Source organism: Leopardus geoffroyi, chromosome E3 (genome assembly GCF_018350155.1).
Source record: "Leopardus geoffroyi isolate Oge1 chromosome E3, O.geoffroyi_Oge1_pat1.0, whole genome shotgun sequence".
NCBI classification, from domain to species: domain Eukaryota; kingdom Metazoa; phylum Chordata; class Mammalia; order Carnivora; family Felidae; genus Leopardus; species Leopardus geoffroyi.
The window spans coordinates 30,217,462-30,239,949 of NC_059340.1; the positions used below are offsets into that span (position 1 = coordinate 30,217,462).

Sequence of the window (22,488 nt, forward strand, 5' to 3'; positions counted from 1 at the left end):
ATAAAATCAACGAATATCCCTTGTTAGGGATAATTGTTGATGACATTATGCTTCACCTTCCCTTAGAAACTGTTATTCCTTTCCCAAAATTTTCAGGTTGCCTCTGAACTGTCATGTTTTTATTCTCAAAGGAACAATTTTACTAAATGATAAGCTTTTAGTGAATTTTGACTGACATAATGATTCCTTGTCACATGTCCTAAACACATCATACCCAGATTTATATCCACATTAAACACTGCTAATCTCCCAAACACTCTGTTATCATAGCATTCCAGACCAGGTTCTGCGAGCATAGTTTGTAAATATTCTCATTCCCACAGAGAAGCAGTAACCATTAAAACAAAAGATGAAAAAACAAACCAGTATTTGGTCATTTCACCTTCTGGTTTTTGTTTTTCAGGATTTTAAGCACAAAATGGTTCCATTTTAGGTAAAATTGTAAGAAGCACCCAAAAGCAGCCACATTCAAGTGCTGGTCAGTAACAACAGGTCCCCATCAAGGGCTCTTCCAGTACCTAGATACCTACTTTCAATAAAATGTGGAAATGACACCTGTTGACCAAATGTGTGTTTTTGCAGGACAGCTCCACTGTCAACGGCTGCCCTATTATCACATTTCCTCTTGGAGGAACATGTCCCATCATGCCCCATCTCCACGCGCCCTCACAACAGTGCTCGGCTGGAGCACTTTACAGCGAGGTGCAGGGCGAGGAACCTTAAGTGCTTGCTCCATGTCACAGAGCTAATTCCTAATACTCCCAGCTCGAAGGTCTTTCCCCCTTGAGGAGCAAGTCTCCCAAGCGAGGCTCCCAGCAGGACCACACTTGCCTGAGAATGCGGACTCCTACCCATCAAGCCGTATTGGACTGGACGCCCTAACAAGGAAAAGAAACTTTGCTGCGAATGGGCGAGGTGCACGTGCCGGTTTGTCTTCCACGCCTTGGCTCTCGTTACCCTTGGCTCCATAATCTTGCAAGTCAGGCAGGTCTCTTTTGTCAGAAGACAAGACTGTTGTACCACGATGGACCAGCCCCACTAGGAGTGTGATTATTGCTCCTGATGACGTGTAAAGTGGTGTTAAATATTCACAACAATCCTGATTTCAAATCCTATTGGTGTTTATCATGCGAGCAAGTGATACAGTATAACGTTATAACAAATAAGACGCATAAATGAGTAATTCATCCCTCCTTCCTCCTAGGATTCAACATTTCATTAATGACAGCATGGAACAGTGGTTTCAAACGGTGATCCTGGAGTGCCTGTGAGGCACTTGTCCAGCCTTCCACAGCCCTCTGAAAATAACCTATTTTATCATCGGGGTTTCATGGATAATACATTCATAAAAGAAGTCTACGAAACACATACTCCCACCCTTACAGAATTTCTGTTTACGATTTTGCTACCTTTGAGATGCTGAGTAAAACTTACTTAAGTTCAGACTTCACTGACACAGGAGCAAGAGCTGACTGAATAGCTTCTGCATTACGATTCAGTAGAGAAAATAATAAGCAAGACTTCTCTACTTAAACGACAGAAGCTACAGCTGAAGCACATTAGAAAAGTCTATTTACATACACAATACATATAAATTACTCAGAATCACTTCACAGATTGTTTACAACTGCGAGGCACCTTATCAGCCTAAACCCTGCACCCATCTACTGAGAAGGGCATTTCAATTGTTTTACACCTTTCTTAACTCAAATTTGTCCCCTAGTTACACTGAATCTAGGTAGAAACAGGACATTTGCATCCCCCCCCGCCCCCATTATTTAATGCTACCTGTTGAATTATATTTATCAGTGATCAGAAAAGCCAAAATTAAAAGTGGAAATCCTGTGTCTGGGAAAGTGATGTTGTCATTTTAGGGGATGCAGTAGAGGAGTGAGCCTCACAAGCCCAGAGACAACGGCATGAGGGATGCAGGCCTCTCTCTGCAGGGTCTCCTGTTTGCCACTGTCCGTAAGAGCTGCTTACTCTCTGCTGGACATCTAGGCTGTGAGCTTTTCTATTCTGAATGATGCTACCTTCGAAGAATTCATTAGTAAAGAAGGAAGCTAACTACCTCATAAAGAATAAAATCATTTCAGAATACAGAATAAGCTGTACTATATCAGATGCATTTTAACCATTTTTTTTCTCCAGGCGGTGATAAGGGGTGCCTCCAGAAATCAACATTCTTTCATTTCGGCTCTATAAACTGATTTCAAAAGGGTTATACAATTTGCAGGGATCTATGGTCTCAATACAGAGATTTTTTTCCATGTAATTAATAACTTTCGATGCAGTTAATAACTTATGCAGGAAATTAAAAACCTATAATATTGATCTCATTATCATTAAAATCCAAAACATTTCTTTCCCAGCCTTTGAACAGTTTTGGTAAAATTCAAAATACACAAATTCTTAGCATATTAGGTATTTGTTGAAACTCTTATGTGAAATAATAAGCATCAATCTATAAGCCAAAAGAAAATCATCTGAGTTATATTATGTATATATACACATAAACATACATATATATACATATATACACACACATATATATGTGTGTTTGTGTGTATATATATATGCGTGTGTGTGTATATATATGCATATATGCATATATATGTATATATATGCACACACACACACACACACACACACGTATATATGCACACCACAGTAATTTTAAAAACCGAGATGCTATAAGCTACTCAATGTGAGCTCTTAGAGAGAAACACTCTATTAAATTACAACTTTGCTTAAAAGACACTGGCCTGGGGTGCCTGGGTGGCTAAGCCAGTTAAGCATCTGACTCCTGATTTCGGCTCAGGTCACGATCTCACAGTTCACAGGATCAAGCCCTGTGCTGGGCTCTGCGCTCACAGCACAGAGCCTGCTTGGGATTCTCTCTCTCCCTCTCTCTCTCTGCCCCTCCCCTGCTCACTCTCTCTCTCTCTCTCAAAATAAATAAGCTTAAAAAAAAAAAAAAAAAAGACACTGGCGTGCATTCGTTGTATGGTGAATTTAGTCAAAGTTCTTTAATGAAAAATTAAGTAAAAATGCTCCTCTCTCTACTGAGGCAGGTGTGGGGAAGAGGAATCTAGAAAATAAAGATACTTAAAAACATATGCAACTTACTATAGTATCTTCTCATATGGCAGGATGATAAGAGGGTGTTCAGCCTACAAAAGTAATACAATGTATTTATGCCTTAAAATGAAACAAACCACCTCTCCCAAGTGTGAACATAATATTACTATTTTATATAAACATGCCTATGTTTTTCTAATATTTAAATAATAAAAAATACGGCATATTCAAGCTACAGAGGCATGGTTTTCCTGAATACAGAGGGAAGACAGGGTTGGAAGCATACTCATCTCAAAATTAAAGGGTAAAAAACCAAAGTCAAATTCCATTTTTAGCCTAGTGTTCCAATGGTTATTAAGAGATAGGAATCAGGAGTCAGATTTCAAGATGCCAAGATTTGAAATCTGCAATTCATTTTATTTTTATACAGAAGAGGAAACTAAGTTAACATCTGCTATCCAGAATATAAAATTTAAAGTCTGGATGTGAACCGAATTCTTACTTTTAAGGTGAACTTCGAGTCCTTTTCCATTCACAAATGCGACTTGATTTATTAAGTTCCCTGCTTTGTATCTCGAGTTGATCAAAGCACATTTTCTTAGTACAATCTGTATTGTTCCAAGTGTTTTATAAACATCTTTTGTGAGAGTTTACAGGAGTGATCTGAAATCATATCCAAGGTTTCATCCTATGAGTCAGTTATTCTTAAAAGGAAATGGAATCTCCGTCTTTATCACCTTTATTTCCTGATCTATCACAAATCTAATTCTAATCTGTCTTGGAATTTGGAAAAAATCATTGGTAGGGTTATCAGTAGAAATTACTGGCATTAAATACTAGGCAGGGCAAAGGAAAAAAAAGGCACAATATCATTATGTGGATGTGGAAATTACAGGTCTACAAAGTATCTGAACTTTCATAAAAGTCCCTTAGCCAATAAGGATAACTCTCACGGCTCGTCTACAATCCAGCCCTACACTGATACCCCCAAATCTGTATTCCCTGTCCTCATCTGAGATCCAAGCTGTCCATCCAGCTGCCTGCTGGACTTGTTCACGTGAATGCATTCATTCATATAGATACTTGCTGAATACCTACTACATGCCAAGCACATTATGGTAAGCTCTGGAGATTCATAGCAAAGAAAAGAGAGAGTCCTGTCTTCACGGGGCTTCTAATTGTGAAGGCCACACCAATCAAATAATCACAAAAATACATAACATACAAGTTGTGATTAGCCCTATGGACCAGTAGAAGCTAGTCTAAAACTGAACTGAGCCCTTATTATCGGATGGAAATGGTGTCTTCACAGGTTACCAAAGCCACACACTTGGGAAGCATTCTTGACCCGCCCTTCCTGCTCAGATCTTCCTTCCCAATCTCTGGATCCTGCCTGTATTTCCAGAGTTGATGTACATGATTGGCTCTGCCCAGCATAACCTTTCCCTACTTCTTCTGGGAAATCCCAATGTGATGGTGGTAAAAGTTTCAACAGAGACCCCTTCTGATAAAGGCACAAAACCCAAGGCCAAGAGAGCCCCTGGGATTTTAACAACTAAATCTGAGAGGGAAAAGTTCTTTTTTCCTTTTAGTTGAAGAGTGTGAAGATGGCCCCTGTCCTGTGGAGAAGCTGGAGGCAAGAGACACAGGGGGGCAAGAGTCCCTGTGATAATGAGTGCCACTTCCAACCCTTCAGGCCCCTGAGGTTGTCCTGGCTTCTACAGCATTTCATTCCTTTTGGACCTTCTCCAGGAATCTTCTAATTAATATAGTGTGAGCATGGTTTCTGTTACCTGTAGCCAGGATTCCTAAGAGCTTCTAAACATTTCCACCCTGTGACTTACCCAACTCTGCCAAGAATGCCCTAGTTCAGGTCCCCATAAACTCCCACCTGGACCCGCTTAACAGCTTAATGGGGTCTTCTGTCCCCAGTCCTACCCTTTGCATCCAGCATTCCCAGTACAGTCACCAGAGTGATCGTATCACCTTCCCTGTGCTGGACACGTCAATGGCTCTCCTTAACATGGACAAAATCGAAATTCCTCAAAGGATACATCCAACTCTCTATAATCAATTTCCTCTACAGCCAAGCCAACTATTACTCCCTCCTTCATATTTTACGCTGATTATGTGGAACTATGTGGGCTTCAGCTTAGACAAAGAGACAAAGACACACACACACACACACACACACACACACACCATGCTGAACTAATTGGTAAGTAGGACATTTCTGAAAACTTTGAAAATCTGAAGACATTAGAGACAAGTTGTTTTCTTCAGGTTCAGTTCCAGTCATTAAGGCATCACATGTACATCTATATCTCATCAGGTCGATAATCCTAAACATGGCTGCTGCACAATGTCTGGCACCGGGGCACACGGCACGCACAGCAGCAAGCAACCCTAAGAGGAAAGTCCTCACCACCGAACCATCTTTGTGGATGGAGCTCAAGTGTCTACTCCTCCAAGACCCGTCCTCACCCAGACAGAGGGAGGTCCTCCCTCCTCCTTTCCGTATTCCGTTACTGTCCGCTGTGAACACTCCTCACACGGCACCTGTGTGCTTGTTCCTGGAGGACAGAGCCACATTCCACTTACCTCTGGCTCCCCCAATGCAGTCAAGCCCTCAGTGCATATGACACGCTTATAAACGTTCACAGAACGATGTGCCCATTCTGAGCTATACAGAACCCTGAAAGGCAATTTTCTAATTAAAAAGGGGGGAGCACTTTGGTATTAGGCTAGGAAATTTGGTCTTCTCACACGGAATTTGAGAACACTTGATGTTTAATGTCTCCGACTCACTATACACAGTTAACTGGTGAGCCACTTAATTTTGCACCGATGTTTTACACGGGAGAGGTCTAGAAATAAGGTATGACTTTTTGACTTCTAGAAAATTACAGAGAGAAGACCACACAAGCAACCAAAATAATTAATTTATTAAAATAAATAACTTATTAAAATAAATAAATAAATTGGATTTCATCCAAATGTAAAACTTTTTGCCTCAAAGAATAAGAAAGTGAAAAGACAATTCACAGAATGGGAGGAAAATTGTACAATTTGTATTTTTGATAAGGACACGTGAGTGTGCGTGTGTGTATCCAGAATACATAAAGAACTCTTATAACTCAACAATAAAAAGACAACCTGATTATTTTAATGGGAAAAGAATCTGAATAGGCATTTCTCTAAAAAAAAGATACACATGTGGCCAACAAGCACATGAAAAGATGTTCAGCATCATTAGTCATTAGGGCAATGCAAACCACAACTACAAGATACCACGTCACACTCTTTGGGATGCCTACTGTGAAAACAACGACAACAACAACAACAACAAGAGAAAATGACAAATACGGGCCAGGATGTGAAGAATTTGGAATCCTGCCAATATTTGGAATCAATACAGCCGGTAAGAATGTAAAATGGTGCAGCCACTTTGGAAAACAGCTTGGAAAAGAGTTGAACATAGAGTTATCATAAGACCCAACAACTCTACTCCTAGGTCTATAACCAAAAGAAATGAAAACATACATCTGCCCAAAAACTTGTACATGAATGGTCACGGCAATTATTCCTAACAACCAAAACATGGAAAACACCCAAATGCCCATCACTGGATGAATAAACAAAATACGGCATATCTATGCAATAGAATATTATGTAATTACACAACAGAATATAATTCTGATGCATGCTACAGCATAGGTGAACCTCAAAAACATGCTAAGTGAAAGAAGCCAGCAAGAAAGGCCACATAATGTAGGACTCCATTCCTATGACAAATCCCAAACAGGCAAATCCACAGAGAAAGCAGCTCCGTGGTTGCCAGGGGCTGGAAGGCGGGAAGAATGATGAGAGACTGCCAACGGGGATGGGCATTCCTTCTGGGGTGATCAAAGTGTTCTGGAATTAGAGAGGGAGGATCGGTGCACAGCTCTAGGTATACTAAAGTCCACGAAACCGTGTGCCTTAAACGTACTAGCTGAAATGTATGGTATGTGAATTATATCTCAATAGAGCTATTGTTAAAAAAAAGTGACTGCACAAAATCATATAGTGACACCTCTGTGCAAAGGCCTGGCTGAACCACTCTGCCTGCTAAGGATAACCTGTTGTAAAAAACACACAATCTGTCCAGAGGAGGAAATGATTTATTTTCCTACCACTAGATCCCCACGGCGACCAACCATACAATCCAATCCAAAGGAAAAAGAGGAAAGAACAAAACAGCACACAATTTGCAATCTGCTGGCAGGTACGAAACGGAATTAGCAAAGACTGAACAAAAAAAAAAAAAAAAGTTCAGCAGCACTGCTTGCTTCCCTTTGATTACACAGATTTAAACAAGTCCAAGTCCTTTTTAACTCATGAAAAAATGAAAAACAAGCATTCCCTCCTGTAACAAAATTAACATCCCACAGAAGGTCTGTTTGTACTTGGCCGTCATGAACCTTTCATCTCCAAGCACTGCTAAATTAAACAAGCCTATGTTGTATTGAACACAGTGAGCCAGACACCCTGGCAGGCTCCTAACTTCATCCGTTGATGCTGAAGAACATTCAAAATAAAGAGGATGGCGATGGTGGTGATAAAGTAGCCTCCTCTTCGCTCTGTCCAACATAACAATTATCTACAATGATGAAGCACTCCAACAACTGTGAGACCCCTTTCCCTGCTAGTGCAGAGAAGAAGAGAGCACACTTTGGAGCCAGAGACGTATGAATTCAAGTCATTGTTTTGCTTTGTTTTTTAACACACTAGCTGAGTGCCCAAGGACAACTTTCATAACGAAGGCATTCTGTGCTCTAAAACCGGGTGATTTATATCTATCCTCCGAGTGTTGTTAAGGTCAAAACGTGGGAACGGCCAATGCTCAGTATGCCAATCCCTACCACTCTCAACTCTTCACAGCAAATGCTCATTTTAGAGCTTCTATCACAGTATAAGTAACTGACATCAGCCATCCTTTTTCTACCCTGAGGACACCTAAACAACCAAAAGATCCTGTGAAGATTTCATATTAAATAAATTACCCCCTTCCATAGAACTGAAAGGAAGAAAGCCATCAATAACGTCTGCTTTAAATGTATTAAATCAGGGCATGACACAAAGCATTCATTCACCTAAAAGGTATTTAAAAGTACTGAACCGAGTGAGACATACCAAGAGAAACACGTACTATTAGGGAGAAATGCCTATTTTTCAGTGCAATAATTGGTAACCTTTCTGTAAAGATTGACGCCATCTGATTATAATTCCCAAGTGGCAGTAATCAGTTCTTAAGGTAAAAGAAAAAGGAAGTGGGATGGTTTCAAGCACTCCAGAAAAGATGTAGGAGGATATCCTTTCCCAGTGACAGCAATTAATGTTTGAGTGATGGCTGCTAGAACATTCAGACTGAAAAACTTTGTCACATTAGAACAGACCAAAATCTACTTAAAACAAAACTTAGTGGGTTTAACAAACACAAACACGACCCTCGCCACTAAGTGGGCATCCTCTCTGAACAAACCAAACGGGCACAAAGGCACGAAGCGTTTGTGCAGCTCCCGTACTGGTCACCACACCGCTGGGACAGGATCAGCCATACTCCCGTGCTGGAAGTCTATTTAAAGAGAGTCTCTGGACCCTGCAGTAACAGACAAGAGTCAGACTCCCTCTGCCCCGCTCCAGACAAATTTCTATCAAGCCCAAGACGAGGCCAAGCTTCCGGCATTAGCAAGGAAGACTTCTGGAGGAGGGTGGACCGTTCAGAGGCTGGAGATTTCCCGAGGGAGTTTCTCTAAGCCCTGTGCTCATCGTGGAACTTGAAGCCCAAAGCTACCGCTCTCCACTGCTCTCTGCCTCTCTGGGGTGATAATAATGCCTTTGTGAGAGACCAACTCAGGTATGCACACTGCAGAAGTAAGCCCAGGGTGCTTACTAGGGATTCAGCCGCACAGAAGCACTGAAAAATCGCTTTCCACTCTTCCATACCCTCACCCTGACCATGAAACCATTTCATGTGAATAGTCTACCACCACAAATTCTGGATATGAAGACAGAACTTCTCCTCTTTCCAACTTTCCAATCAAATAGCCACTTATACTGCCAGTCTAAACTTTAAGCGGTACGCCTAAAATAGGAAGAAATTGTTACAAATGCACAAAATCCAACCCATTAATACATAAGAATGTCTTAAAATCTGTTGAAATGCAGAACAATTTTTACAAATACAGCTAAGAGCAGAAATAAAAGATAAAGTCTTAATTCTAATTAAGACTTTGGTTTAAGTACTACTGGTAATTCCTCACTTTTCAGGAGTATTTTTAGATTTAAGGTTTTAAAGCATGCAATTACAGAAATTAGCTCCTCAGTGAAATGAAAGCTACCATGTAAGCAAATTCCTATACTACCACAGAAAAAGTTTCAAGAACCCAGAACTTTGGTGATTTTAGAAGACAATTACAAGGTTATACCATTAGCCACACTAAAATATCCAAGGAAAAACTCCAGGAAATCTCATTAATTTCGACCCCACTAATGAAGACTCAATAATGTCCTTTCAGGTCTGCCTAGATTTCACTTTGGACTATTTATTTAGTAAGGGGTTGCTAAGGAAATTAAAGTACAAATAAAAATTGCTAGGGGGTTATTTAATCGATTTAAAATTTTTTACATGCAAATAACTGCTGCTAAAATGCTAATTAAAACTAGCTCATGCATTCTCTAAAACCCCATAATCCAGTGGAAACAAAATGTATGAAACAAAAGTCCCCAACACTGCTGAAATCTATTAAATGCTTGTTCCATCTGCTGTGTTTATTTTGGCCGTGAAGAACTAGTTTAGGAGTCAGAAAAGCTTAAAAGGCAGGATACTGGACAAAGATTTACACAGTCTTCTCAATGGCTGGCAATCTGTTTCTCTACTTCTATTTTTAACAAATGCTGAACCACACAATTAAAATATAACTCAATGTCTTTCCATCATAGTTTTTTTTTTTAATTTTTTTAATCTTTTATTTTTTTTTGGAAAGAGAGAGACAAGCCCAAGTGGGGGAGGGGCAGAGAGGGAGGGAGACAGAGAATCTGAAGCAGGCTCCGGGCTCTGAGCTGTCAGCACAGAGCCCGACGCGGGGCTCGAACTCACGAACTGTGACATCATGACCTAAGCTGAAGTCGGACACTTAACCGACTAAGCCACCCAGTGCCCCTCTCCATCATAATTTAAAATATATTCTGGGGTATCCTCTTTAGCCTTGTCTACAAATAACAACTGAAAAATCATCCCATGTCTATAATACCAACATCATAGGATTCTTGAATTAAGATCTAGCATCTTACCTAGTTTAGATACTTACTATGCCCTTAACAGCAACAACAACAACAACAACAACAACGAAATGGGATATAATCCAAACCAACAGTCCAAACAAAATGTCACAAAATGTTACTGTAGTAAGTGTCACTATAATTATGCATGTCTAGATTTAGGTGCATTTAAGAGTCACAGATACTAGCTTTCGTCTCCAAGAAATTAAATGTCTTCATTGAAACCTAAGGGACTCCTCACTTACATCTTAGTTCTAACTCAACGATGCCAATACACACCAATCATTAATTCCCTCAAAAACCACTTGAGCGTCTGCCACATATGTGCCAGGTGTCACATTAGTTGCCAGTTATAAGCTGGTAGATAAAACACACTTGGCTGCAGCCTCAATAATGTTAACTTGGAATGAAAAGAAAAGGACCCACATGAAACACAATCCAAATTATAAGAAGATCCATTTTATACATAAGAAAAAAAGATGAATTTTAATACGCTTTTCATACAAAGAACAAACAGTAGGACAATGACATGGCTGGGGTCTGTTTCATGGGAGACCTTCCTTAAGAACTCTCATTTGATTGAAATAAAATCTAAAACAAACATAAAATCAGAGCTCACATTCACATCAGAAACTGACAAAACACTCTGGACAGATGAGACTCCGTATCGATATTCACAGGTTTACTGTTGAACAAGTATTCGTGTAATTGACAAGTTCAATACAGATGCCACTGTCACCCAAGTTTGTGAATCACATTCTCTATGCTAGTCTGCAACTGGGATCTGTGTTTGAAAGATGTTAACGAGTCAGTTTTTAAAGCTTCTTCAAGCTCCACTATGAATGAATAAAAAACAAAGTACTGCTCCCTACAGAGGAAAACGTCCAGTATCCAAAACAATTAGTTAGTTGCCAATAATTGAAAAATATTTGTAATGAGGTAATCAGGGAAACAGAACTAAAAACAAAGGACTCAACATATTTGAACATTTTCCTCATATTCAAGTCCAAGAGAGTGTCTCACTCACACAGGAGAATCACAGGTCTGTTCTCACGTAAGGAAATTCTTCATGTAAGTGAGAGTATCAGATGAAACAGGTCTTTGAAAACATAAAAGGCTTATTTAGGTCAAAACCTTGCTATCTCAAAGATACTATTTTTTTCTCCTACTGGATTGGCAAAGATTAAAAAGGTTAACAGAACTCGGTGTGGGCAGGCGCATGGAAAACAGGACTCTCATCAACTCTGCGGGGCTGGAGGGCAGGTGATCAACTGGTAGTCTTTACAGAGGGTAGTTTGGCCAAATGGACCAACGCTGAAAATGTGCGTCATGTCTGACTCAGCACTTATACCTCCGGGGAGACAAATGAACAAGGACACAGCGATGTGAGTACAAGGCTGATCAACACACCACTATCCGCTAGAAACGGTCTAAATGGTCATCAAAGGAATGATTAAAGTATGGCGCCTCCCAAGAATGAAATATCACACAGTATAATCATCATGTATGGTTATGCACGCCTCGTACAACTCGTGGGTAGAGAATGATATAAACTACATTGTTGCATTAAAAAAAGACTACATCTACAGCGTAAACCAATTTATTTAATGATTTGTATACGAGTACTTCTAAATCCACTGATACATTTCTGAAAGTACGTTCAGCAAAATACTAACGGCAGGCATTTCTGTGTGCCACTATCTCCCTTGAAAGCAGGCTGTGGAGAGAAATTTAAAAAAAAAAAAAAAATGGTGCTGGGGAGGGGGGAGGGAGGCTGGGAGGTTGGAGGAGGGGGAGGTTTCCTTTTGAAAAAAATTAAATCATAAAAAACTTACCTCAGTAAAAATATTTAATTATCTTCCTGTCTTACATCCTCTTTCTTAGCACCTTTACTGTGAACCTGCGGGGGGGGGGGGGGGTGCGGAGAAAGTAAAAATTACTTTTTCCTGACCACCTACTACATGCCTGGCGGGGACAGTCAGAGAAAGCCTCCTGGAAAGCATGAAGTCTGACATAAATTGGAAAGAACAAAACAGAAGTTACTAAAATGGGATGGCTGGGAAGGAAAACGGCAAGTTGCAAGTGTGATTAAGTAACTTTTCCTAAATTGTTCAAGAACCTATAAATGGCATACTCAACAAACAGGTGGAGAACACTGTAAAAGGTTAAGGGTTGGGCTGCTAGACTCGGAACGTCTGTATTTGAATCTCAGCTGTAGCACTTCCTAGCTCGTGCACCCTGGTTCCTGCACAGAGATAAATAGCACCCAATTCTAGGAATGCTAAGGATTATAGGAGATAATCCACATGAGGGACTGTACAACAGTTCCTGGAACATAATAAATGTTCAATAAATGTTAATTTCGGTTTTTACTCTTTTTTTTTTAATGCTTATTATTTATTTTTGAGAGACAGAGACGCAGCACACGCGGGAAGGAGCAGAGAGAGAGGGAGACACAGAATCTGAAACAGGCTTCAGGCTCCGAGCTGTCAGCACAGAGCCCGACACGGGGCTCAAACTGACAGACTGTGAGATCATGACCTGAACCAAAGTGAGACGCTTAAGTGACTGAGCCACCCAGGTGTCCCTGTTTTTACTATTATATGCTCTTACATAACAAGTCTGTTTGCCTCTCACCACCATTATTACTGTTGTTATTAAGAGATGATATAATCCTTGTCCTCAAGGGGCTTACAGTATAGAGTATAAGAGTTACCCAGATACTATAAGGCTAAAGAAAGATCAAAGTCAATGATTCATTCACTTATTTAACAAATACCTGAGTGTCCATCCTTTGCCAGGTATTTTGTGGGCATCTTTGGATGAATGGACAGATATGGTTTCTGTCTTCGGTTTCCAGTCGATCACAGGCCAAGCTATACGGCAGATGAACTGCACAAGGAGACAGATACTGTTCTTCACTGGCTGAGGGGCAGTACGTATCCGAACCGGCAGACACAGGTAGCAGAACATTCTGGGTGGAAGGGATGGTGTTACAGGATACACAGGGCCTTCAGGGAAAGCTAAGTAGCCTTGCTGTCAGGGTGCGTCTACAGGGCAGTAAGTAGTAACGCCAGAAAGTAGGAGGGGCCTCAAGTGCGGAGCTGGGTTTGTTTCCTATCTCAAGCACACTGATTATCCCGTTGGCATTGAATCAGAGCTTACTTTTAACTTCAATCCCAACACCTTACTGTTTTCCTCCATGGTTTCCTTTTTTCCTCTTTCAACGATGAAAGGGGTAAGAGTGGGAAAAAGAAAAAACCCAGTGGCCTCAACCCATGTTGGCCTTGGTGGTGGAAGCAGCAGTAAGTGATGAGTCTCTTGCGTTCTTGTTTAATTCCTCCAACATCCTTACACAGAATGCTTCCTTGTACAGGTTCAGAAAGTGAGGCTAAGAGAAGTCAAACAGACCTCCTCAAGTCCAAGGGCTAATAAATGCAGACACGGATTTCAACTGCAAGCTTGACCCTCAAAGCTTTCTTTCTCTTGGGCGAAAATGTACAAGGGAATTTGCAGAATTTGAAGTCTCTTAAAAACTACTTGTAACTTCAGGGTCTGTCAATTTCTGTACTCATACAGAAAAACAACCTCCATACATACAGGCAAAACCACTTAGAAAAGATAAAGAGAAGATCTCACAAAAGCAACACAAAAGATAAAATACGTGGGGCGCCTGGGTGGCTTGGTCGGTTGAGTGTCTGACTTCGGCTCAGGTCATGATCTCACAGTCCGTGAGTTCGAGCCCCGCATCGGGCTCTGTGCTGACAGCTCAGAGCCTGGAGCCTGTTTCAGATTCTGTGTCTCCCTCTCTCTCTGCCCCTCCCCTGTTCATGCTCTGTCTGTCTCAAAAATAAATAAACGTTAAAAAAATTAAAAAAAAATAAATAAAAATAAAATAAAATACGTAAAATAAATTTTTAAAAAATTGGTAAAATGTATGTAAGAAAAAATTTTAAATGCTCCAGAAGGACTCAAAAGTAAAACCAAACAAATGAAAAAACTACACAAGGTTCTTGGATGGGAAAATTCAATATCAAGGACATACAAATTCTCTCCATAAAATTAGTTTATAATTTTAACATGATCTCAATTTTTCAAAGCTTTTTTTTTTCTGGAACTAGACAAAATGATTATAAAGTTAACATGGAAAAGCGAACAAGCAAGAATTTCCAGGAAAATGAAGGGCAACAGGGGAAACTAAAACAGTTTATAAAACCAATAACGTGAACTGGTGTCTGAATACAAAGACTAATGGAATAGAACAGGGAGTCCACAGATGGGCCCCAATACACATGGAAGTTCTAAACACAATAATGGTGTATTTATTGTATTCTGAAACAAATGGGAAAAGATAGCTGGCAGCTACATGAAAAAAGATAAAGTTGAATCTATATACCATCCCTGAACACCAGAATAAATCCCTTATACTGTATATCAAAGATTTAAGAGTAAAAATGAGGGGACCTGGGTGGCTCAGTCGGTTAAGCGTGCAACTTTGGCTCAGGTCATGATCTCGCCGGTTGGGAGTTCGACACACTCCCCCCACCCCCTTCAGGCTCTGCACTGACAGCTAAGAGTCTCTGGGACCTGCTTCAGATTCTCTGTTTCCCTTTCTCTCTCTGCCCCTTCCCTGACTTGCGCGCACTCTCTCTCACAAAAGTAAATAAATAAACATTTTTAAAAAAGGAGTAAAAATGAAATCATACAAGCACTGAAGGAAAACACGAACAAATTTCAAATTCTTGGCGGCCTTTCTGTGACGCAAAATCCAGACACCGTAAAAGATTAGAAAAAACTACCTAAAATTTAAAGAAAAATCTTTTAACCTTTCTCTATGCCAAAATATATGGACATAAATTAAAAAACAAATAAACTGGGGGAAAGCGCAACTCACATCCCAAAGGGCTAATCTCTCTGATTTATACATTCCTAGAAACCGGTAAGAAAAAGGCAATCCAAAAGAAAAATTACAAAGGGTATGAACAGGTAGTTCATAGAAAAGGAAACAGAAATTGCCTTTAAGCATATGAAAAGATGCTCAGCCTTATTCATAATCAAAGTAAGGCACATTAAGACTACAGTGTTATCATATTTCACGTATCAGAATAATACAAATCTAAAGGTTGGGAAACACTGCTGGAGAGCCCCTGGAGGAACGGGTACCATAAATGCATTACTTGCAGGAGTTCAAAATGTACAACCCTAAAGAAGGGCAGAATTTATCAAAATTATCAATGCATTGCTCAACGAACCAGTAGTCTCACTTTGGAAAGATATCCCACAGATATACCTCACATACATGAAATGTGTACAAGTTTATTCACCATGACATTGTGATTGTTAAGGGGCTGAACAAAACTCAAATAGGCATCAATAGTTGATGCACAGGGGCTAGTTCAATAAACTATGGCACAGGCATACCCTGGAATATTCTGAAGCTATTAATGAAGTGTTTTCTACACATTAATATGGAAAGATCCCAAAGGTATGTGAACTGGCCAAAAAGCAAGGGGCTGAATAATTTACAAGGTATGCTATATTTTATATACAAAGAAGGAGGTATGTATACTCTGCTGGTATTGGCTTGTGTCTATACAAAGGAAGATCTGTAACGATACAAATAAAAGAGATTATTTATGGGAAGAGAGGACAGATTAGATCACAAGAGTTGGAAACCAGACTCCTCCAAATAAGCTGTTTTAATTTTTGAACTACACGAATATTTTACCTATACAAAAATAATTTTAAAGCATTACAAGTGTAACCTGGGGCACATGGGTGGCTCAGTCAAAGCACTGAACTCGGTTTTTGGCTCAGGTCATGATCTCATGGTTTTTGAGTTCAAGCCCTGAGCTGATAGCCTCATGCTGTTAGAGCAAAGCCTGCTTGGTATTCTCCGTCTCCCTCTCTCTCTCTGCCTCAACCCGACTCTCTCACATGCACTCTCTCTTAAAAATAAACATTAAAATAAATAAATAAATAAATAAATAAATAAATAAAATAGATTGTATCTACCTGTTTTTTTTTAAGGGTAACTCATAGAAAGAAGAGAAAGAGAACTACTCATTAGCCAGAGTCAAAATCCAACAAGCATTAAAAAAGAGAATTTTCTCTGAAATTAGATATCGACATGCAATTTTAGTGTGGCCATCACTAAAAGCTATAAAAGACAACGTAATCTTTTTCCCCAACCAGTCTGAAGCCTACAATTATAATAATCCATAAAAAGAGCTATTTAAAGGGGTGAGGAGTTACAAAGGAGAGAAAAGGAAGGGGCAATGAAAAGGATGCCTTCGCCTAATGGTTCTCATAGTATGGCCCTGGCCCATCAGCATCAGCATCACCTAAGAACCTGGGGAGAAGGCCCCGGCCCCGGCACCGAGTTACTGAACAGGAAAACCCTGGGAGTAGTGGACAAACATAGCAATTCCTATAATGCACACCCAAGTCTGAGAGCAACTGATCTGGTCCAGTGCTTCCCACACATTCATGTGCATCACTTGGAGTAGGATTTTGTTAAAAGGAAGATCCCAGTTCAGTAGGGTCTAGGACGGGCCCCAGAGTCTGCATTTCAAACAAGCTCCAGGATGCTGCTGGTTTGGAGAACCACACTTAGAATAGGTGAGGTCCACCTGGGGGAGGAGAGAGGCAAGCCGACTTCATTGTGACTGAGGGTCCTATGCAACCTGCCCTCAACATCAGATGGAAAAAGTCCTTACACAGGATTTCTGGCTGAGAGAAACCGTGCAGCCTCCCATAAAAAAGCTGTACCTGGGGCGCCTGGGTGGCGCAGTCGGTTAAGCGTCCGACTTCAGCCAGGTGACGATCTCGCGGTCCGTGAGTTCGAGCCCCGCGTCGGGCTCTGGGCTGAAGGCTCAGAGCCTGGAGCCTGTTTCCGATTCTGTGTCTCCCTCTCTCTCTGCCCCTCCCCCGTTCATGCTCTGTCTCTCCCCATCTCAAAAATAAATAAAACATTAAAAAAAAAATTAAAAAAAAAAAATAAAAAAAAAAATAAAAAAAATAAAAAATAAAATAAAAAAAATAAAAAAAATAAAAAAAAAAAAGCTGTACCTAACATGTAGTAAATATATTTTCAAAAATATTTCTTATTAAGACAATAATAACTATGAACTGTTGAAATCCACTTTAAGGATGTCCCATCCGAAGAAACTGTCAATTATGAGTGTACTTATGACCATTCCAAAATGGAAAAAAACGAAAACAAAACAAAACCATATTCTTATATCTGTTGGGTTACACTGATTAACTTTACCGCAAATTCATTAACCACACCATCTATTCTCCATGAAAAATCACCCAGCATGTTTCTTTCTAAAAATCTTATATAAATTTGTTCTGGGGACACCTGGGTAGCTCAGTCGGTTGAGCCTCCAACTTTGGCTCAGGTCATGATCTCATGGTTCATGGGTTCGAGTCCCGCATCGGACTCTGTGCTGACAGCTCAGAGCCTGGAGCCTGCTTGGGAGTCTGTGTCTCCCTCTCTCTCTGCCCCTCCCCCACTCGTGCTATGTCTCTGTCTCTCTCTCAAAAATAAACATTTAAAAATTTTTAAGAAAAGTTGTTCTTATATTTATAAGTACTGATTTTTCATTTGCGTTACATGGGGGGGGGGGACTTTTTTTTTTTTTAAATAGGAATCTTCTGAGTAAAGGATTCTAGTTCAGATGGAAGTATCTAGAAATGTGTCCTTTCATTTTGCAAGTCATGCTTGGGGTAAATTTTTTGGCGTTAAACATTAATCAAGGTGCTGAAATTTGTACACATTCCCTATGTCACTGAAGGAAGACACCATCAATTCTGAGACATACTATTATTTCATGTGCCACTAAGAAAAGTTGCCAAATCATGACATGCCAATTTTAAGATACCATTTCATTTTAGAGATGCATCTTAAAAAATAATGAAATAGCTTAATTATAAAGCCCAAGGATATGTGCATAGTAAGTCACTCTTTTTCATCTACAAAGGCATGATTTTTGCCCATTCAACAATGTATCCCTACACCTAAAAAGTGGAAATTTCAATATCTATGCAATTCATATTATTTGTTCCATTTTTGTACATATATTTTTTTTAAGTAGTGATTAAAAAAAAAAAGTGAGAAAAAAAAAAAGAGGGATGACCTCTTTTTACCCTGCAACATGATACGGCTTGCTCAAAGTAATAAAAGTTAATTACTCTCAATCTGGAGGATTTTCCCATCTGTAAGTATTCAATTTATCTATCATTAGTCAATTTAAAATACATTATCATCCTATTCTGACAAGAGCCTTTACTTACATGTTTGTTTCCACCTTTCAAAAGTAACAAGCAATGAACAATATGCATCATACAGCATCTTCTCCATTCAACAATAAGAAAAATAAATTGGTTTTGCAGATTTAACAAGAGTTGAAGAAATGTACGGTGTTACACTATAGCGATATGTGACTCTGAGTTGAACTTTGTGACTCAGTTGCATTTTCCTCCTGGCAACAAGATGAACAGTTTCAAACGAAAAGACGATTTCTAACAAATCACACTCGGAGGACTTAGGACCTATGTGATTACAGGACATTCTACACCTTTGAATTTGCACCTCTGAATCCACCTACATCTTCTAAAGTCTCTATTGTGGATATTAGCAAGAAAAAAGTTATTTAGTAAGTGGTTACACAGTGTATATTTTACTTTAACTCAGACCTCTTTAGTTATTCTACACATTGTCACTGTCACTTCCCAAATCCATCCTACCTCACACTGCTCACGGATTCAGGGGTTTAGTGTCAGCGTTTCTAACGAGAATCACAATTAAAATAAAGCAAGTTTTTAGGCAAAGGGATATAGGTATGAACCTCATCTCCCGTCTGAGATTCTAGAATAATCAATGAGAGCGTTACTAGCCAAGAGCCTGCCCTTCTGATATGTCAGATGCCTCAGAAAGAATAGGGGAAAAATTTTTGTCCCCACAAAAGTTGTCAGTTAAAATCTGCCCCCTTTCCTGTTATAACTGAGTAGACCATGGACTGCTGTTTAGAGTGGATCTCAGGGTGGGGTTGTTAGTGTCCCTTAAGAGACATGTTTAGATATAGAAGTAACTGGGGGACACCACTGGCATTTAGTATTTGGGGACCAGGATGCTGGACTGACTTCACACAACGCATGCAACAGATAATGAAGATCCATCCTGGCCCTGAGAATCTTTTAAATGTCCAGCCAGATTAATCACTATAAACAGGCATTACTTTAGAACATACTACCGAAAAGTTTTTAATAAGGAATTATGGGGAAACCCCAGTGATTTAGGAGAAGGTAGCTAAAATGAGAAAAGTTGAGATAAAATATGTCTGAAATTAGTGGCCACAGCCTGACATCACACACTGCTAACGTATAGTTACAAGGTCACAATACTGAGCATATTAACTAATGAGATATCAGCACTGAATCCAAAAATTTCGATCTAATATTTTATTCGTTATCAGTGATAAGCGGCAGGAATCCAGCACCGTGCCTCAAAGCTTGTGACACAAAAGGTGCCATTCAATGTGGACTGAAAACACAGCATCCATGGAGGGCTTATATAATATTATTTGCGTGTTGGCTGAATCTGTAATTTACCTTGACATGTTATCCTTACTGCAACCTAGGCTCTTTCTCCCTTTATTATCATAAACAGGTTATCCCCACACTTAGGTGTCTACCCGCCACCCCTTCCCTGCCCATGCCAGGGTCCATCTATAGCTTCGCTCTTTCCTTTTCTTGTGTGAAATCGCCCCTGATATTTCTACTGCTGTTCAATCTAAACATCTTCACTGGAAGCAGCTGCAAGCACCCGGTACAAGCCCTCTTCCAGCACAGCAGTGTGTGCGAGATGTAAACGATAACGGCAATGTGTGTCATAGATGGTTCTTTTATTTCTCCCTTACACTTAAATCGGAGCATCACAGTGATGTTCAACTACGTGTGCAGGTAGATTACACTGTCGATGAGTTTCATGGTAGGGAGGTAAAGCGGGCTTTGCGAAAGTGTGCTGCAAAGGGGAGGGGTCTTGGTTCTAACAAGGCTGAGAGCACCACAGCTTCCAAAGACTGTAATCATGTGCTCAACGACAATCAAACTTCAAAGTTTCCTTTGCTTACAGCAAGCCCTGGGCTCCAAAAGTCCACTTCCATTCAGCCTGACAACCCATCCCTGGCACATACTCGCTGCTCTAAGACCTCTTCTGGGGTCGTGCAGGGCCATACAGGAGTTCTTGACCATCTGGGGGTCAGGGACCCTTCTGGGAATATGACCAAAACCAAAGACCCTCTCCCAAGACACTGCTATACCATGCTGCAGCCAGTTCCGGGGGGTGGGGGTGGGGGGCTCCACACACCTACTGCAGCCCAACTCGGACCCCAGGAAGACTTCAAGCCCTAAAACCCTGAGAGTGGGGGTGGAGACAAGGATGGGAGGCAAGGACGGGACGTGGGGGCTGGAATCGGTGTGCCTGGGTGTGAACCCCCACTCCGGCGCTTCCCGCAGGGTGACTCTGGGCAGGGCGCTTCGCCTCGCTGTGCAGCCCCGGCGCGGAGCAGCGCAAGTTAAGTGCCCGGCATACTGTAAACGCTCAATAAATCGTGCTGCCGCGGCCAGCGGCACCGCGTCCTGGCGTCAACCCCGCCGCCGGAGGGCACCGAGGCGGGCCCCGGGGTCGCACCCGAGCGCGAGGACCGGCTGCGAAGGGGACTGGCCCTGGCGGCTCCGCGGCCCCGGCCCGGCCGCCCCGCCCCGCCTCGCCCGCGCGAGTCCCGGGACGGCGCGGACCGGGCGGCTCCGCTGCGGCCGCCGGGCACCCCGCAGCGGCCGCCCAGGACGCGGGCCGCTCGCCGGGCCCGCTCCCCGACCCGGCCTCGGCCTCCGCCGCTCTCACCCCCTTCTCAGTCCCCAACGGCCGCCACCGCCGGCCGCAGCTCACCTCCAGGGCCGCCGCCGCCGCCGCCGCCGCCGCTGCCGCCACCGCGCGCGATCTCGCGAGACTTCGCTCCCTTCGGCGCTCCCCCGCCCTCCCCGCGGCGCCGCGCCGCAAGCGCGGACCCCGGCCTGGAACCGACACGGCGCGGCTCTCCAGAAGCCGCCCCCTGCCGCGGGGGTCAGGCGTAGCAGTGCTCGCGATCCCCCGCCCCGGCTCCTGCAGCCGTTCCCCTAGGTCCGTGACCGCGAAGGGTTAAAAGCCAGGTGCGCGACGGTCGACTCCCCTCACCTGGCCGGCCTGGTGCGCTTGCGCATGCGCATGCCCGGGGCCCTGGACCTGCGAGCTTTTGCAGAGTCTCGACCACGGCGACAGCAGTAATCCTAACCACCGGTCTTGGGGTGCTTACTGTGCCCCGAGTACTTATGCAAGTCCCCATGGGTCCTCACAACAACCCCACGAAGTGGGCATTACCATCCTCCCCACTCCAGAGAGGAAAAAACGACTAAGTAACTAGCGCCAGCTCACACTGCGAGGAGCCTGACACCCAAGCCAAAGCCCCATTTTTCTGCCTCCGTGACAAACCCAGGCGCTGGCCTTGGCCATCCTTTGGCTGAGGGCGCCGAATCTCATCGCCCGGTCTTTACTTACCTCCCAGGGTTCACCAAGGGGAGAGGGGCGCTCCTAGGTGGCCAGTTGCTACAATCTATGAGCTGCTATCCAGAAAATGCTTCTTCTCATGACACGAGCTCCCTAAGGCCTCCCCGTGCCAGACTCAGTATAGGGCCCTGAAAACTATGTGACTATTTATATTCTTATATTCAGTGGTCTCCTTTTTAGACTGGTGGCATTTTGATTGTAGAGAGCACCGTGGAGTGGGACACAGGTCACAGACCTAGAATGTACATGATGTTAGGGGGCACAGAGAAAGGTGTGTCTCTTTCCTAGGGGTAAACTCTTCACGTATAATTGTTTCTAAAGCAAAGGGGCTAGGATTTATTGAGGACATTTCAAGGGTGAGGACATTCCAAGTTAAGTCCTAGGAAAATGGAGCCCGGGGAAATGGAGAAACTGGCCTGAGGCTCCGTAGTGAGACAAGATGTAAACCTAATCCGGAGTCCAGAACCCAGTAC

At 42.0% G+C, this 22,488-nt stretch overlaps 1 protein-coding gene across 2 annotated transcripts in view; it reads right to left on the minus strand.

Moving 5' to 3' along the window:
- Positions 1-21,415, minus strand: part of MRTFB (myocardin related transcription factor B) — a 203,074-nt gene extending 181,659 nt beyond the window's left edge. Inside the window, exons 1-2 of one of the 2 annotated variants that reach the window (XM_045461472.1) lie at positions 21,362-21,415; positions 13,184-13,378 (exon numbers count right to left, since the gene is read on the minus strand). The gene's annotated coding sequence lies outside the window, so the exon portion shown is untranslated. The remainder of the gene's footprint in view (positions 1-13,183; positions 13,379-21,361) is intronic. The other variant, XM_045461478.1, reaches the window with a different exon arrangement.
- Between the last annotated feature and the right edge of the window lie 1,073 nt (positions 21,416-22,488).